We start from the raw sequence: 17425 nt of genomic DNA on the forward strand, positions 1-17425 counted from the left end.
TTTATACACTAATAATAAATAATGTTTCATTATATATTGTTAGTGTAATAAAAAATTGAGTATAATTAGCTGGAACATGACCTTCCATGGCAGCTGAGGTAGGTTAAAAAATTATATTTAAGTGTATGTTGTTTGGGTGATTTTGAGTGTTTGATTGTGAAAGAGAAAGTGTGTGGTATTGTGAATATGTGTGTATGTGTAAGCCTTTGTGTGTGAGTGACATTGATATTCAAAGGGCATGTGATGTCACTTCCACTACACGGCAGTTTGGTGAATTGACGTCCATGCTGTCAGCATCTTCTCCACGATTTAGCTCTCGCAAAACGAAATGGTACTAGTTACTACTTTCATAGGTTGAGCCATTCTTTACCTATTGGTTATTCCCAGCATGCTGAACAAAGGAAAACATGGCTACCCGTCTTTTAGTGTCTGGAAGCAATCAAACATTTCAAACAGAATTCGTATTGTAGATACTGTATATTGTAGAACTAATTTTTAGAATATTTCACTTTGAACACATTTTCTATTTTAGCCAACAGGTCTCCCCTGCCTAGCTAATTAAGTACATACACCCAAAATGTATTCCATCCTCTCTAAGTAAATTAAGTGTTGGATACATTTAGCTCTGCTCAACATTATTATTACTGCAAAAGCCGATTTATTGTTTTGTCGAGTTACTCCGACGCTTTATTTTGATTGTCTGTGCTTATTAGGTAGTATCCCCTTTCGTTTTTGCTCATTGGATCGGGCTACTGTGAGCCTTTATTTGTACTCGTTACCTAATTAAATATAATTGATTGTACTGTGGTATAGATTCATTAAGAGGTCATCTAATACTCTGCGACACATGCTCTGTGTTTTATTATTGTTTATTGTCCTGCAGGCAAAGAGTAGAGGGGCCTGGCCCACGTGCCCCTGTTAAATAGTGACCTTTGGTCTGTTAACAGGAAACAGTGGTCAGTCACCTGCAGAGCACGCTTCTAATTATCTCCTCTTGGGCGTGCATTGTTGGATTTATTTTTAAAGAAACATGATCCCATTATTTCAACGTCAGTAAATATTGTATATTTGTAGCCAGTTTAAGTGTTTTCTATGTTTATATGTTTTTCTTTTTAATTGTATTTTTTTGTGTGCCAGTTGTACATTGTGGTGCACTCTGTGCCCTGCTTGCTTTTTAAAGCACTCCATTGCCCACTGAATGTTCTTGCGCTGTATAAAACTATAAAATAAATTCATAAATAAATACGGTAGTAGTTAAGCAGTGAAGCGAGGCTTGCTTTTCGAGGAAACTAGCAACCAGAGCACAGCAAACTAGTTTAAAACACCAGAAAGGTGCCCACCTTGAAATTGTTGCCATGTCCAACGTGTATCCATTGTCGTTCTGGTAGCAGAAGAGAGGGAAACAGAATCAACATGAAAGTACATAAATAGAAAGCAACTATAAGCAGATAAACATCAGCGCGGTGAAAAGAAATCCTGCACTTATCACTTACCAGTAATCAAGGTACAGACAAATGTCCTGCTAACAAATAGAGCTTAGCTGACATACTGAAAGACGACAACAGCAAAGTGGTGGATGGAATTCTTGAGTTAATCTCAGCCACTGAACCAACATGCCCTTCTCCATAGAAAGCACCGAGCCACACAAAGGCTGTCAGACAAGCAGCCACCATGCTGATGATTCTAGTGGTGGCACTTGTCCTGGAGAACTCGCCTCTGTCTGAAAAGTACACTGGTGTAAGCATTCTGAGCCATGCTCTGTCCGGCCATTAACAGAAGGAAGTTAGATTTGGAACGTGGCAGTCATGGCAGGATGTTGAAGCATTAGAAACTTCACTCCACTGCAATTGTCTGGGAAATGACATCTTTCAAACCCACCATTATTGAAGGCATATGAAAAGAAAACGGTGTCTTTGCAACAAGATACTACCCATCGATAGTTCATTTTCTGTAGAACTGAGGTAATTATCATTTCTCTGACTTGCCTTCTGACATCATAACAGATGGATTTATGCCCTACATAACACCTGTTTTCTGTATCGGGTTTGCAACCTCGTTTGCTTCCAAGATAAGAGATGGAACTGGTGATAGGGGATTAAAGATCATATTCTTTTTTTCCTGTCTTTCCGACTGTCACTAATTGCAGTCCTCACACTTTTTGAGTCCACTTCTCGAACTTAAGCACAGGGTACTAAACCCTGTTGGGTGCACAATGGAGTCAGTGACACAACCGTCTCATTGAGTACAAGTGTTCAGCAGTGCTCCAACCAGTTCCTTTGAGAACTTTAACCTAATAGCTTTGCAACCATTAGAGAAGGGAGAACAGCACGCCTGCCAGAGTGATAGGCTTACCCACAACTCTTTAAGAGTGTGCATCTGCTCCCGACTCTTGATGGGTCATGATTGCACCCAGAAGATGGGTCTAGTTTGTTAGCACACTCTCCGTAATGGGGTCATCGTGTCATGCTCAAAAGGCAGGGTCTGGGGTTTGTCTACGCATATTGTGCCAGCATGGTAACAACTACATCAATATTCAGGGTATATGTGCACTCTGGACAAGCCACTGGTCGGTGACTTTGTAACCCTCCATCCCCCCAAGATAAAATATAAATATCTAGCACCTGTATGAACTAGATCCCAAATTGGTAATAATTTTTCGCGATAATTCATCTAAAATGGATATGTCTCTAGAAATATGTAGGTTGCTAGAATGGTGTCATTTTATAAAAATATATCTTTCCACCTGTCAGTGGCAGATCATTGTTGGCCCATTGACTACCTACCCTACAGTAAAGATCTCACCATATGTTAATTTTTATTGAGCCACTGCACGTCGTTTATAAGGGTGGATGTTCTCTCTTAATACTCCTTAATCTGCTGGTGTCCAGGGCTCTATTGATGAAGGTGATATGATCAGCAAAATAGATTACATGTTACAGGTGTCTCAAGTTATCGTTGTCTACTTTTATTTCTTCTTTTCAAACAGGATTTTCGTAGTCAGTGTTACTTAGTTAATAGCTGGAGGTGGAAGGTTTGGACACTGCATCCCAAGACCTGCGTACCTTCCACAATGTTAACTGAAATGAAACACATTGTTCTTCCGAAAGCCTTGGTATTACCATTTCAGTTTACCTAGATGCTGTTCAACAATTGTCCACACCGGGAAACCTCATGTAGCACTTACTTTATGATAAAATAATAACAATGTACAAATGCAGTAGGTTTCATCTTGTCCAACCCAGGAACTGGGCAATGATAAAGGCATAATTGTCCTAGATTTTGGAGAAAATGTCTAAATGTGTTAACTAGTGTACACTTTACATAGTTTCACTTTCACTGGTTCCTCTTCTCAGACCCAGCTTCCTCTTTATCGGCTGTCAAAATGTACCAAGAATGAACCCATTAAGCCATGCCAGCATTATGCTAGTGTGGGCACCAAAATGCCATGCATGCCCCGAATTTGTTATTAATTACTACCACAGTGCAGATACCAACATTAGAGCAAGTGCAAGGGTCTATGATTAGTCAAGAATTACCAACTTACTTACAGACCGAACACTGTTCCTTGGATTGACACAATATGTCAGAATTTGCCACCACTATGGTAGGACCAGCATTTTACCAGGGAGAAATAAGCACCATTATACAATGGATGCATGCAATGTTCCAATAATAACCTCTGTGAGTATCAGCACTTTGATAGACGCAATCATACCATACATCCGTGCAATATGTTAGGAACTGTCACCATTAGGCCTGAGCCAACATTTTACCAGGAGTTGTCATCATTCCATGGAGGGCTACAACTTGCTAAGTAATACCACAATTATGCAGGGGCAGGCATTTGGGCAATATACTTTTTCCTAAAAGTTGACAAGAATTACCACTATTGTGAAAGGGATACATTTAGCAAGGAAAAGCTGTGGGCATCATTTGATGGATACCTACAAGTTCCCAAGCGTTGCCACCATTAAATGAGGACCATCATTGTACTAGATTAGGAAATGCATATAGTACTCTGTTATGTTATGTGTATTTGTAGATTTCTCAGTCACCCGGGGTATCCCGGCATAAAAGCAAGAGCAGCATGATCAGCCCCAGGTCTAAGTTGGTGGAGCCTATTCGTAGAGCCAGATCTTAAGCTTCTTGCAGAATTCAAGAATTGAAAAAGCGGCTTTGATGTGCAGCATCTGGCTGTTCCAGTCTGTAGCAGCAATGTATAAAAGGCCTGTCCGCTGTCTAGTTATTTGTGTACGAGTAATAGTTGGGCTACACAGAGATGACTGGTGGATTTGCAGAAAGTGATGCAGTTGTTGGGGTAAAACCAGCAAGTATGAAATGGGCACAAATAGGGGCAAATGTGAAAAAAATTATTACTCTCCAATAGATTCACAATTTTCCATTGGATCATGACTTAATCACAAACAATCAATTGTGGTATTTCTAACATCCCCACAAAAAAAGAAAATTCAAGCACTGCTTATATATTAATTCAAACTGCATAGTAAAATCTTTATTTGGCAGCTAAACCTTTTCTTTTTCATCTGTTTTTTCCATTCATCTGTTAATACTCATATAATATATACATAACTATAGGTAAAGTTAGACATGAACTTTACAATCATTATATAACACAGACACTAAGGGGCATATTCATAATCCCCTAGCGCCACCTTGAGCCACATTAACGCCATTTAAAAAAATGTTAATGTGACCCAATGAGGCCGAAATTCCTGCGCCGTATTTACAGAGTGGCCAAATGCATGCGTTGCGCCTCTCTGTAACCCTTTGCGCTACATTATGCCAGGCACAGGCATAATGTATGCAAAGAGGGCGTTCCCCAGGTAGGGGGGCTGAAAAAATGGCGCAAGGAAATCTATGAGATTTCCTTGCGCCATTTGTTATGGCACTTTTAAGGCCTGCTCAGAGCAGGCGTTACAAGAGGGCTTCCATTCTTTAGAATGGGCCCCTGTGTACTCTGCAGGAGTAGCGACAACAGTGAATGATGTTGTTGCCCCCTACCCTGCGTCACGGTTGGCCATATTTTAAATACGGTGCACACATGGTGGCGGAAGGGGGGCGCTAAAGGGTGCAGGGAAAGTGGCACTGCACTCTGTGTAGCACCACTTTCAATGAATCTGCCCCTAAGTTTTTCTTGTCTCTCAATGGAAAGTTTCAGAACTATGGTGGTATATGAGGTATTTCAGGATCTAATCCACTGGGAAGTAGTCTGTTAGTGAGCAAGAAATTCCAGTGAAGAACAGTCTCCCACAAATAGTTTTTGATGCCTTATTTACAGTCCTTTATACTATCATTTTAATAATAGCTCCTCCATATGGATAAAGTCAACACATTTCAGCCCACAACATTTATGGTCTCCTAGGACAATAGAAAGACAAGAGTTGTCAAACAAATATGCCTAGAACACAGAAAACAAAAGGTGAATGTGAGGAGTTTGAGCTTGTTTGTGTAGGGGCGGCTAAAAGACCTCTCTGAGATGTGATGTGATCTACATGTATAGTGGAATGTTGAGTATGATCCTGGGGGCTGAGTTCTGTATGGTTTGGAGGTGTCTTGTCAACTGCATGCTGATTCTGGCACAGAGGTTGGTCCATGGTCCAGTTTGCTCATGATGAGGGCTTGCATGATGGTTCTGCATGTGATGCTGAGGAGTCATTTCAAGATCTTCTTCAGCAGTTTCAGGATGTGGAAGCAGCAGGCGATGGCATTGACTTGGGTTGCCATGATTAGTTGATTGTTGATGACAGTGCCACGTTTCTTGGTGTGGGCAGTGAGGTGGGTATGGACCAAGTTCTGCTGGCCATCAGTGATATTTTACTGCTCAAGATCATGACTTCTGTCTTATCTGTGTTAAGTTTGAGACAATTGGTTTTCATCCCATCAACGACATTGGTCATGCAGGCAGGGAACATGGTTCTGGTGTTAGGTGTTTTGCCTGAAAGGGAGAGTACTAGTTGTACGTCATAGGCATAGGCATAGGATAGGACATTGATTCTGTGTGTGTAGATAATGCTGGTTTGTGGGGTCGTGGAAGTGTTGAAAACAATTGGACTTAGAGATGATCCTTGTGTTACTCCACTGATCAGGTTGTGGGTGTCTAAGCCGAATGACAGATTGGGTTTGGCCTGATGGAAGGAGCATATACTGTAGAGTGTGAGTCAGTGGATGACAGTTTTGTGGATTCATTTAATGAAGATAGGGTGAGATGCCATGTTGAATACTAGAGAGATGTCCTGTAGGATGAGAGCTGTTGTGTCTTCTCTGTCCAGGATCTTCTGGATGCCACTTGTAGCAGCAATAGGGCTGTTTCATGCTTGGTTAGGTCTGAACCATATTGGGTAGTATCATGAAAATGTTTTTTGTTGAGCTGATTGACTAGGTGCTTCTTGATCAGCTTCTCCAGGACTTCGGCTGAGTAGGATAGAAGAGTGATGTCTTGGTAGTTGGCAAGTGACATCTGGTCTGCAGATAATTTTTTTGAGGAGGGTGCGAGTACTGTGGCATGTTTCCAGTAAGCAGCATTTGTGATAGAGACATTCAGAATGCGGGTGATTGCTGAGTTGATGGGGTGCAGTCCTCTGATAAAGGCGTGGTGGGACAAGGGTCACAAGGGTCCCCGGAGTCAATGGACTTCATGGTACAGGCAGTTTCTTTTGTGGTGATTGCAGGCCAGGCCATCAGTGTGGTTTCTGATATCAGGGTGGGGAGTCGTGTTGCGAGGTCAGTGGGGTCCAGTTGGACGTCAAAGGTGTTGCATATGCTGGCAATTGTATGGCAGAAAAATTGGGCAGTTTGGTTCAGAAGTCCTGTCAGGAGTTGATGCTGGTGGAGCTGGCTACAGAAAAGGTTAAATCTTTCACAATTACAAAGATATATTGCTGCTGTTGATGCTAGGGTTAATGTAGTCTGTGAGCGTGGAGTGCTTTGTGGCTCAGATCTGCTGGTGGAAACATCTGAAGGTGGGTTTGAAGGTGTTGCTCATTGTTCAGGATCGTTCTCCATCTGTGCTCTATTGGCTTGCAGTGGAATTTGGTCATCCTAAGCTCCTCTGTTTGCCAGCTGGCATGTAGGCTGGATTCCGTAGTTTAGTTGGATTACAAAGTGCAGGAAGTGAGGAGCATCACATCAGGGTTAAAGGCTCACTGCTCTGGTGCCTATTCCCAATCCCTCTCGAGGGCTTAATCGGATCAGACCTTCCATTTCTTTTGTGATCCATGAAAAAAGAGTCAGCAGTCACCAGTTGTGCACAGTTATGGTTGCAGTCTCAGGTATCATCACAGTCCAGCATAGGTGGGCAGTCCCAGCAGAGAACTGTGGTCCTAGATGAGGCCTGGAGATGTGGGCCCAACATGCTCCTCTGCCACACTCCTCCACTGTGCAGCCTCTTGTCTGAGAAGAAAGCTCTTGCCTCTCTAGGGTGGTCCTGCTGCTACACTGCATAGCTACGCTTGGAGCCACAGCAGTTGTTTTCCAGTAGCTGGGGACCCAGAGGTGAATTTTGCCTGTAACTCTTTGATTCCTTGGCTGCTGGGAACAACATCATATAAAAGGCCAGGGCGCCTAAGCTTGTTCTGCCTAATCAGTGCGGCAAGGCAGGTAACTCCCGGACAATGGACCACCCAGAATCAAAGTCGAATCAATGTCAGGTCTTTGGCTGATGGACTCAGGGACAGGATCATTGTTTATCTCATTCAGATTGGCCTCTTTTACAGGTAAGTTACCTTTGTGGTATAGTGGGGTCCATTGATGGTCCGATGGTGTTTGGACGGCCGGGGCCCCTCAGGGATTTACACTGATGGTGATCCCTGCCCTCAGGAGCTTACACAGACATTCCTGATCCTTCAACCATCTTCCACAGAACTTCTTCACCCTTTAGCCTCCTGGCCAAAAATAATTTACCTATTCTTTCCATTCCTGTGCTGCATTAGCAAGGTACCCAATCTATACTGATTGGCATCAGCGACTACTATGGTAGTATCAGAGATGTCAATGTCCTATTAATTGATGAATAAAGCAATCCTCCGGTTTGATTAATACTTTTTGCTTTTTGAATGGGAAAGAGTTTAGAAAGGACCATTATGTGGAGGAATCAGTGGTGGCTGACATCCGGGCATACTTCACCCACTTCTAATTAACATGACATGAATAATGGGGGAGGTATTGTTAAAAGAACAATAAAAGAGGACCAAACAGCCTCATGATTGGACATGCACCCATTGATCTCTAGTTCAAAAGAATAGAAATGTAGAAAGGCTGAAATGTTGTTAGTTCATTAGATATTCTTATTAATGGCAAAGGAAGTGTACAAGGCTGAAGGTGATTGTGCTCCATTCATCTTCATTTAGCTACTGAAGTCTAGTCATTATATACAAAAGAGGAATTAAAATCAAAGAAAGGTGACTAGGAGTGAATAGTGAATCAAGGTAGATCAAGTGACATAAAAAAGTTTGTCTTCAAAGTTTGGAGAAAATAGAGAACACATGGAACAGTCAATTTGCCACCCTTTCATAGAGACTGTATGCAAGACATACTGTACATAATCTGAGATAAATCCAAAGTTCAGAGGTTTGAATCTTTTTGATGAACCAAGTTATGCCGTGTGTCTCTCTTGTTTTCCAAGAGATACTTACTACTACCTACTTGTATAAGTCATCGTGAAATCCATAACCATGCAACAACAACGTGGAGAAACAGTATCAAAGGCTGAGTCAATATAAACCCTGATTTACTAAAAGGTTGCACAAGCACTCACACAAACAGTAACACAACTGAAAACAGTTCTTCTTTGTGCAAGGTAGTACAAAGGGCATTATTGTTTAACTTTCCATCATAAATGGCTTTTATTGCCACTAGGTGGCCATGCAGATCATAAAAATCAGTTTGCTCCAATGAAACTGGATTCTAAATTTGGGAGTCTGTTACCCCCTTCCAACTTAATACCCACGTTCTGGTTAGGTCACAACACTGTTACAGAAGAATCTCTGCTCAGCTCCTGCTTGCAAGGCCAGAAGCAGCAGGTAATTCCCCAAAGAAATGTGTGTTGAGTTCAAACAGTACCAAAAAACTCTTAATTTAAGAACACAGCAACATTTCCATATTTTGAAAAATGAAATCAGCAAAATGCACCATAATTGTCAAAATTGTATGACAGGAACTAGAGATTGATTTTTTAACTTTAAAGCTGAAAGTGGCAAGAAGATAAACAGCACTAATCGAAAGTCATAGTTCATATTTTACGTGCACAGTAGGTGCAATGTCAGGCTGACTGCAATCGATCAGGGAACAGATAGGCCAAGCTGGTCACACCCGGCAACATTTGTACCTTTGTAGACTTTTTTTCAGTTCTAAAGGTCCCTCAGTCCTTATGTATTTCCTCCAGTTGTTTCTTCCCAGGACCAGGAATATACTCAGGAGGTAAGAGTGAGGTCCCATTTTATCCGTTGCACAAGCCAGCAATTTGAAAATTCCCTATAACCAAATACTGCCAAATTTCCAGCCCAACCCCATCCTCCTATGATAGCACTTCCTATCTGAGTTAACTGCACACCTTTCCAGAGAGTCCCTTATCAAAGACGCACTCCCTTCTTCCTGCTGCTTTGGCTGTGTCCCTGGTTTCAGACAATATAATATGAAAATTAGATGTGGTATTCTGTTCTTCTAGGAGCTCAGTCAGAAAACCTGCGGTTTGTAAATGCATGAATGGTTTCAGTTTCTAGGATCCTCATTTATTACATCCATGTCGAAAGAAGCAGATTTAAAGATGGCCAGTTTGTTCTTAACTATTCCTGTTCCCCCTCCAGAAAGATAATCCTTATGGTGCTAACTCTATTGATACAGGTTCAACCTTCTTGCTCCTAGAGCCAGGTCCATTGTCCTCCACGAGTACAGTTGTGAATGACCAGTCTCAGATGTGTATTTTATTCTCTCGAGCAGGGCCACTGAGCAAACTAGTACAGAACCAGTTTGCTCTCAAGCACACAAAGATCAGTTTTAAAAGTTGTTTTTATCTTGAACTTATCACCACCGATTTAGATTTCTAATAGTAAGTAGAAAAATACTTTGATTGAAAGTTCTCTTATTTTCCCTCCTAAAGTTACAGAAGACAGGCTTTGATTCATTACTAGGTCTTTTCATTGAAAAGTATCTTTGCCCACACTGTACCAAATAATATTTTGGAGCAGGTCACTGTGGGAACAATGCTTTGTTTAATATGTAGCATGTCCCGCTTTTATATTTTACATGGACTTGTGGGGTCACAAAGCATACTTTATGGGTGACTTTGCGAATATATAAATTAACGTGTTTCTACTTGGCAAAACACTGTTTGTAATATGATTCCAGTGCTACAAAATGGCTGTCCAGCTAGAGAACAATGGTAGTCTCTGAAGGCATAAACACTAAAACCAACATGAGAACAAGCATCTTTTTGCTTGCTTACTGCCAATTGACGTTGCTGGCTTTTGAACTGCACACACAGGGCCTCATTCCAAGTTTGGCTGGCGGCGGGTGCCGCCAGCCAAACGGGAACCGCCAAATGGCCGCTCCGCGGTCAGAAGACCGCGGATGCCATGCTGGCTTTCCCGCTGGGCTGGCGGGCAACCACCAAAAGAGCGCCCGCCGGCCCAGCGGGAAAGGCCCTGCAATGAGGAAGCCGGCTCCGAATGGAGCCGGCGGAGTTGCAGGGGTGCGACGGGTGCAGTTGCACCCGTCGCGATTTTCACTGTCTGCCAAGCAGACAGTGAAAATCTGTATGGGGCCCTGTTCGGGGGCCCCTGCACTGCCCATGCCACTGGCATGGGCAGTGCAGGGGCCCCAGGGGCCCCACAACACCCGTTCCCGCCATCCTGTTTCTGGCGGTGAAAACCGCCAGAAACAGGCTGGCGGGAAGGGGGTCGGAATCCCCATGGCGGCGCTGCAAGCAGCGCCGCCATGGAGGATTCCCCCAGCCGGGGGAAATCCGGCGGAAAACCGCCGGACCCGGCTGGGCGACCGCGGCTTCAAAGCTGCGGTCGGAATACTAACTGAAGCACCGCCAGCCTGTTGGCGGTGCTTCAGCCGGCCTCTGACCACCAGGGTCAGAATGAGGCCCACAGTCTCTAGTGAAAGTACAGTGATTCCTAAAACATGGCTACATTGGCCAAACCCCAATTGACATACTTAATTTTCTAGGAGGTTGCAGTATATTATACAGGAAATATACATGTCACATGGAAGGTTAAATGCTACTTGTGGACTGAAGCACATATTGTGCCTTCCACTAGGCTGATAAGGAGAATATGGATTTAGGCCTACATTTTTTGCCTGACCGCTCCAATTTCTAAACCTGCAGGCATTCCTGTGAAAATATCCTTTTTTGACAGAAAGGAACCCCTGAGTAGGTTTTGTAGCTCACAAGATAGGGTACTTAGAATGTAAAAGAGGAACATGAAGAATTTAAGCTTGGCATGTATCTAGTGTGAGCAGCCCCAATAACTATGTTCAAAGTGGAGGGCATTTACTGGTTTTTTTCAGAAAAACTAAAGTACAATTAAAATTATTTTAGTAACTTTAGTTTAGCATAAGATACAGTCAGTTCAATATTTATTAAACTGCAAGTTGCAAAGTTTAATTTTTGATATATCTTCAGGAAAAGTGACAATTATAAAGTTATATATGTCCTGCCTGTGGATCCAGTAGGTTAATTAGCATTACCCTGCCTGCGTCAAGTGCTCTCCCCTTGATGAAAAGTAAAAACTGCTTCCAGAACAGAGACAATGGCTTGGGCCTTTGGGAATGACGACATGGATGTGAGATATGTGACTCTTTCAGTAAGGACAGTAGGGGACGGTTCTGAAACTTTACTAACTTAAAAGGGACCAGTGTGAAACCTTCTCATTCATAGTTAAAGGTAAAGGGAGATGTGGGGATGAGGAGGCTCTTGATCTCTGCGAGCAATCCTGGCTCTATCCCAGTGAGAAGGAAAGCTGATCCTAGAACCAGTTTGATGTGGTTAGGGAAGCAGGGGCTGCTCATATCACTAGATGCACACCTGGGTAGGGCACTAGTCTCCTTCAGTGGCAGAAATGTTCCTCCATGTTAGATTTCATTAGGCATAATGCACAGTGGGACAGTTTACAGTACTAAAACAGGATGTACTGCAAAAGAGAAAGGGCTTTCCACTGGGAACTTTGTGCTCATCAGTTAGGGAGCATCTAGGAGTGACACCCACCCACTGGCTAATGAATTTTAAAAAAGTAACTCCTCATCCCTAGATCCTCAGACCACATCTTGAGCTGAGGAAGATCCAAAGACAAAGAAGCCTACTATATGTTAACTCTCTAGAGATTTGAAGAGCTAGACCTGCTCCCAGTTGTACGTAGGACTAAGACATGTACTCCAAGAATCCGTTAGCTGACCTCCTCTGTGGTTACAGTGACACCAAAGGCTTCAGGAGGCCTTTTTGTTGAGTGATCCTAAAGAAGAAAAAGTTTAAACTTTCAGATGTCTGGGTTTAACCACCTAAGGATATCTGCTCAAAGTGTGACCTCCATAGGCAAAAAAATCAGGCTGATATTGTTTGGAGCGTTTTACAGCCTGAAAGAAAGATTCAAAGAGTACTTGTGGCAAAGGTGTCTAGCTTCAGTGTGATGAGCAATGCTATAGGTATGATTGTCCTGCTGGGGCTTTTCAAGGACCAAAAAGAGACTAAGGGCCAGATATACTAAGAAGAGAGTCATTACAAATTGTAGCAAATTACACACTGAACTTTACTGAATCCATTTTGTTTTTGCAAATCGACCTATGTACTATTAGGTAGGTTTGCAAAAACCCAGTACATATTGGCTTGCAATCCAACTAACATCATGAATATTAATGGGGTAGGTTACAAATTCCAGACTACTATGAATAGCAGCCATCACAGGGAGGGTTGTGTGCTGTGTTCAGCAGACCACCACATCTGTAATTGAGTTTAAATAAAGCAATTTGTTAAAAAACATCACACTCACGAAAACGGTATGTGTTTTTAAAAATATTAAAATATTTTGTCAACATTCACCATTTGCAAATGGGTTCCCAAAACATGTTTGTAGTTGATAAATGTAGGAAGCTGGCTCTGTATATACTATATCAAAATAAGAGATAGTGTGCACAGATTCCAGGGGTTCCCCAAGAGGCTTGACAGAGGCAATAATAGATAATACTAATGCTCTATTTGTGGTAGTGTGGTCGAGCAGTTAGGCTTATCAGAGGGTAGTGTTAAGCATTTGTGGTACACACACAAGCAATAAGTGAAAACACACACTCAATGACTTAGCTTCAGACCAATAGGTTTTTATATAGAAAAATAGTCTTTCTTAATTTATTTCTAGAACCACAAGATTCATTTAGCAGGTAAGTACATTAAATGAAAGGTACTTTGCATAGTAATACTTAGAACTTTGAAAGAAATCAACAATGTACACAGTTTTTATTTAAATGGCGAAAAGCTATTTTAAAAGTGGATAGTGCAATTTTCAACATTTTGTGGGGGAGATAAGTAAGGTACAGTTTTTGAGATAAGTACCAAACTTACGGGTTCAGTCTCAAGGGCATAGGTAGCACACCGTTGGGGGTTCAAGATAGCCCCAAACACACAGCACCGGAAACACAGGGCCGGTTAGGTGCAGAGGTCAAACAGGAGCCAAAATAACGTGGGCCCCTATGGAGACGGGTACTCCAGTTCCAGTCTGCTTGCAGGTAAGTACCTGTGTCGTTGGAGGGCAGACCAGGAGGGTCTAGATGAGTACTTGTGGGGCCTCAAGTAGGCACCAAACACGCACCCTGAGCGGCCCTGGGGCGGCCGGGTGCAGGGTGCAAACAGGGCGTCGGGTTCCCAAAGGAACTCAATGGGCGGACCCGGGGGTCACTTAGGCGCTGAAGGCGAGGCACTGGGGGTCTTCTCGTGCAAGCCACAGACTGGGCAGGGAGGAGGACTGCCTGCTGATTGCTTCTGCACCAGTGGTGGTTTCTCTTGAGTCTGGGGGCTGCGGGTGCAGTGCTTCTCCAGGCGTCATATGTCTTCGTCCTGAGCAGTCGTGGTCAGGGGGATCCTTGGAGTCCCTCTGCAGGCGTCGTCATGGAGGTCAGCCCAGGGTGGACACTTAGTCGGAATCGGCTGGGGGGCCTCTCTGGCTGGTTGGTTCCTCTGGACACGGGCCAGGGGCGTCGGGTGCAGAGTAGTTGAGACTCACATTTCTGGAGTGAGGTGGGAGTCCCTATAAAGATGGTTTCTTTGTTTTCTTGTTTTCCTTGGGCTCACTCCATTTGGGGAGGGGAGCACATTCTATTCCTACTGGCCCTGATCCTCCAAACCAAGATGTAGGATTTTGCAAGGAGAGGGTAACTTCAGATCTGGTCACCTTAGGGGTGGTCCTAGCTGAGGTGGTGACTCCTTGTTTTTCCTAATTATCCCTCTGGACTTGACACCAAAAGTGGGGGCTTTGTCCGGGGGCTGGGCATCTCCACTAGTTAGAGTGAACTGGGGCATTGTAACAGGAAGCCAGAGCCCTGGAGGCTCACTGCTAGGTGTTACACTTCCTGCAGAGGGGAGGTGTGAAGCACCTCCATCCAGTGCAGGCTTTGTTTCTGGCCCCAGAGATCACAAAGGCTCTCACTCCATGGGGTCAGAAACTGGTCTCTCAGTGGCAGGCTGGCGCAGACCAGTGAGTCCTTCACTGAAGGACTGGGTAAAATACAGGGGTCATCTCTAAGATGCCCCCTGTGTGCATTTTTTAATAAATCCAACACTGACATCAGAATGGGTTGATTATTATGAGAAGTTTGATACCAAACTTCCCAATATTCAGTATAGCCATTACGGAACTGTGGAGTTTGTTTTGTCAAACTCCTAGACCATATACCTAATATGGCCACACTGTACTTACAATGTCTAAGAATGGACTTAGACACTGTAGGGGCATATTGTTCATGCAGCTATGCCCTCACCTGTGGTATGGTGCACACTGTCTTAGGGCTTTAAGGCCTTCTGAGGGGAGACTTGCCTATGCCACAGGCAGTGTTTTGTGTGCATGGCACCCTGAGGGGGTTGCCATGTCGACTGTGTCTTTTTCTCCCCACCAACACACACAATCTGCAATGGCAGTGTGCATGTGTTAGGTGAAAGGTCCCTTAGGGTGGCACACAAATGCTGCAGCCCTTAGGGACCTTCCCTGGTCACATGGCCCTTGATACCACTGGTACCTATTATAAGGGAGTTGTCTGTGTGCCAGAGATGTGCCAATTGTGGAAACAATGGTACATTTGTTGTGAAATAACACTGGTGCTGGGGCCTGGTTAGCAGGGTCCCAGCACACTCTCAGTCAAGTCAGCATCAATATCAGGCAAAAACTGGGGGTTTGGGAGTAACTGCAACAAAGGCCACTTTCCTACAATAAAGTATTCATGTTTTGCAACAAGATTTTGGATGCTAAACAATACACACTATTGATACACATTATTTAGAATGAACACCCTGAACACACCTCCTCCATGTACAACCATATATTTAGCCCCTGGGGAACATAGTGCAGTGCACATTTTATGGGCTAGCAGGCCCACTGCAATGATATTACAAAGAAGTCCTTTAAAACACAGACCATTTGCAAAACAAAAGTTTCAGCCATGAAAGAGCTTAAACAGACATTGAATGGTGGGAAGGTTTATTATTTTGGGGTCCTCATCAACCTTTGTGGGGATGCAGAAATGATCTAGACAGAAAGAATACATTGCAGTGAACATTTTAGTGGTGGTCCCATTGTCCTAGGACCACCGCCTGCTGAGTTAGGGGCAAAAATGTTGTATAAAAAGAATGCCCTAAAAAGCATTATGGGGCAAGTTTCAGAGAACCACGAATATTGCAGTATGTGGACTGTAATGCCCAGAACAGCCCCAAAAGGACTCCACAATAAAAATAGTATTAGTAAGAAACATTGCCATGTAACCATATAGTTATCCACTTGAGGACATAACCACATGAAAACATAATGGCAGAACATAATAATGCAGTGAAACCTTATATTTAGCCCATAAAGGGCATAGTACATTATACATTTTCAAGGCCAGTAGGCCTATTGCAATGATATTAAAAACAAGGTAATTAAAACACAAACTACTCTCTGCTGTAAAACAAAAGTTCCAGCCATGAGAGAATTTAAAAAGACACTGAATGGTGGGAAGGATTATTATTTTGGGGTCCCCACTAACACAGTATGGGGACCCAAAGAAGCTTTAGACAGAAAGAATGCCTGCAAAGCATTATAGAGCGATTTCCTGAGTGCTGCGAATATTGTAGTATGTTGACCATTATGCTCACAATAGCCCCTAGAGAACACCAGAAAAAAACTATCATTTGTAAGAAACATGGTCATGTAACCATATACTTAGCTCCTAGAAAGCAGAACAAACTGAAAATAAAATGGCAGAAAGTAATGCAGTGCAATCATATACTTAACCCCTAAGGGATATTGGGCCAGATGTAGGAAACACTTTGCGAGTCGCAAACGGCAAAATCTGCCGTTTGCGACTCGCAAATGCGTGTTTCCTATGCAGAAATGCATTTTGCGAGTCGTTACCGACTCGCAAAATGCATTTCCGAATCGCAAATAGGAAGGGGTGTTCCCTTCCTATTTGCGAGTCGCAGTGGTATGCAACTCCATTGCAAATGGAGTCGCAGTTACCATCCACTTCAAGTGGATGGTAACCCACTCGCAAATTGGAAGGGGTCCCCATGGGACCCCTTCCAGTTTGAGACTGGACCCCAAAATATTTTTTCAGGGCAGGGAGTGGTCCAAGGGACCACTCCCTGCCCTGAAAAAACCGAAACAAAAGGTTTCGGATTTTTTTGAAATGCAGCTCGTTTTCCCTTAGGGAAAACGGGCTACATTTAAAAAAAAAAAAAAAGCTTTATTGAAAAGGCAGGTCGCTAACATGGAGGCCTGCTGACGTCAGCAGGCCTCCATGTTAGCGAGTGCCTATACTCGCAATGGGGCCACAATTTGCGACCCACCTCATGAATATTCATGAGGTGGGTCATTGCGACCCATTGCGAGTTGCAGACGGTGTCTGAGACACCGTACTGCATAGCAATTTGCGACTTGCAAATTGCGAGTCGCAGGGACTCCCAATTTGCAAGTCGCAAATTGCTCTCTTCCTACATCTGGCCCATAGTGCATTACATATTTTAAGGAATAGCAGACCTACTACAATGATATTACAAACAAGACCCTCAAAACACAAACTACCCTTAGCTGTAAAACAAAAGTTCCAGCCCTGAAAGAGATTAAAAAGACACTGAATGGTGGGAGAGGTTATCATTTTGGGGTACCCACTAACCGAGTGAGGGGGTCCAGAGATGTCCTAGATAGAAAGAGTGTGTTGTGCTGAACGT

Source organism: Pleurodeles waltl, chromosome 1_1 (assembly GCF_031143425.1).
Source record: "Pleurodeles waltl isolate 20211129_DDA chromosome 1_1, aPleWal1.hap1.20221129, whole genome shotgun sequence".
NCBI lineage: Eukaryota > Metazoa > Chordata > Amphibia > Caudata > Salamandridae > Pleurodeles > Pleurodeles waltl.